Source organism: Callospermophilus lateralis, unplaced genomic scaffold, assembly GCF_048772815.1.
Source record: "Callospermophilus lateralis isolate mCalLat2 unplaced genomic scaffold, mCalLat2.hap1 Scaffold_8056, whole genome shotgun sequence".
Classification (NCBI taxonomy): domain Eukaryota; kingdom Metazoa; phylum Chordata; class Mammalia; order Rodentia; family Sciuridae; genus Callospermophilus; species Callospermophilus lateralis.
The window spans coordinates 40,073-42,376 of NW_027516104.1; the positions used below are offsets into that span (position 1 = coordinate 40,073).

Here is a 2,304-nt window from a genome sequence, read left to right on the forward strand (position 1 = left end):
TGTCTGGTGATAAAAGAGTTGGTGTAGAAAAGAACGTAAGCCCAGGTTTTCCTGAAATAGAGGTCCTGGCCTTCATGTGCATGTGGAACAGAGAGGGAGGCCCTGTCAAGCTCGGTGTGTGCAGAGCTTGCCCTGGAACAGAGAAGGGAACAGAAAGCCAGCCGTGTGGCTGGAAGTGGAAGGACATGTGGCTTTCAGGGGTCCAGGACTGTAGGAAAAAAAAAACTTCCAGGTTTTTACTGTGAAACCCAGCATGTGCAAAATGTAAATATCTTGCATTTAAAAGCACATCAAGTTACAAACAAGACTTAACCACCCTGATGTACAAATCAAAATTACATATATAATTTTGTAGTGTGCTTGTGTAAGAGAAAAATCCTCCATATTTCCATAGCACAAACCTGCCCATTTCTTACATGCTGTCCTCTCCACAGTGAGCATCTCACCATGGCCTGGGAGAACCATACCTTCAGCCCTGTCTTCATCCTGCTGGGCATCTTCAACCACAGCCCCACCCACACCTTCCTCTTCACTCTGGTCCTGGGCATCTTCACATTGGCCATCATGGGGAACTCCACCATGGTGCTCCTCATCCACCTGGACGCCCAGCTGCACATCCCATGTACTTCCTCCTCAGCCAGCTCTCCCTCATGAACCTCATGCTCATCTGCACCACCGTCCCCAAGATGGCCTTCAACTATCTTTCTGGCAGGAACTCCATCTCTCTGGCAGGCTGCGGGACCCAGATATTCTTCTATGTGTCCTTGATGGGAGCCGAGTGCTTCCTGTTGGCAGCAATGGCCTATGATCGCTATGTGGCCATTTGCCACCCATTAAGATACCCAGTTCTCATGAGCCAGAAAGTCTGTGGCTTCATGGCTGCTGCTTCCTGGCTTCTTGGCTCCCTTGAAGGTATAATTGAAGCTGCAGTTGCCTTGTCCTTCCTATACTGTGGTTCCCGGGAAATACCCCAGTTTTTCTGTGATGTCCCTGCCCTGCTCACCCTCGCATGCACTGACACCTTGACATTTGAAAGGATGATATTTATCTGCTGTATCATTATGCTTCTGTTCCCTGTAGGCATCATCATTGCTTCCTATGCTCGTGTGATTCTGGCCGTCATTCACATGGAGTCTGGGGAGGGTCGCCGCAAAGCTTTTGCCACCTGCTCCTCCCACCTCATGGTGGTGGGCATGTACTATGGAGCAGCCATGTTCATCTACATGCGGCCCACTTCTGACCGGTCCCCCACCCAGGACAAGATGGTGTCGGCCTTCTACACCATCCTCAGGCCCATGCTGAACCCCCTCATCTACAGCCTGCGCAACAGGGAGGTGTCCAGAGCATTCATGAAGGTACTAGGGAAGGGAAAGTCTGGAGAGTGAGCTGTAAGAGGAGTAATGGTGTTTTTGCTTTGTTTTTGAGCACACTTGATATGCTTATATTTATATGCAGGCTAATGCACATCAGCATCAAGTTTTCTCATCTTTGTAGTTCTACTAACCACAGCATAAATCACCAGCAAACATTGTTAGGAAAGATAATGCACATCTGTGTGTTGTCCCTACTTAGCAAATGGAGGTGGTCATCTGTGGAAGCAGCCCCTTAATTGATTGTAGCACTCAGATTTTTAGCATGTGGTACATTTAATCTGGACATGGGATTGCTTATGTAGAGTTCAGTATATCCTGGACTTACCATTTTGCTGAAATGACTCATCATTTTTTATCTATTGACTCATAGATAAGTTTTAATATAAATATTGAAATGAAGGTAACTTAGGTGGAGAAAAACAGGCATTACTTGGAGGTTTGGCATGTTGTGTTTGGGGTGAACACTGTTCTTTGGGGTACTGGATGACTGAGAAACTCTCATTTATTTTCTTCCTCTACAGATTATCTTATACATAGGATACTGAAATGTTCTTAAGATTTTCTGAGTGTGGATTTTACATCCTTAGGTGTTCTAACCCTTAGGTGTAGAATATACTGCAATTGATTTGCACTGTTTTTTGAACAATTGCTTAACTGATGTGATCAATATTTAATAGAAAAATGTTTCCTAAAATCTTTATATTTTTTCTTAAATTTTATGTATGACATGTATATTTATACATAGATAGATATGTGGTTGTTTTGGTATTATATAAGATGAAGGGCAGTCGAGATTTTACCCTACCCCTAACTGCCTTATAAAACCCCTATTATTGTGTTGCTTTCTTCTTCTCCATAACACTAACCACAAACCTAGCACTGTATTGAGCTTCTCTTTATTTTAAGCTGGGCCTTCTGTTCAGTAAGCTCT

General features: G+C 44.2%; 1 pseudogene; it reads left to right on the forward strand.

Annotated features, from left to right (window-relative positions):
- The first annotated feature begins 447 nt into the window (after positions 1-447).
- LOC143640966 (olfactory receptor 2M3-like) lies at positions 448-1,385 on the forward strand (annotated as a pseudogene).
- Positions 1,386-2,304: the final 919 nt, after the last annotated feature.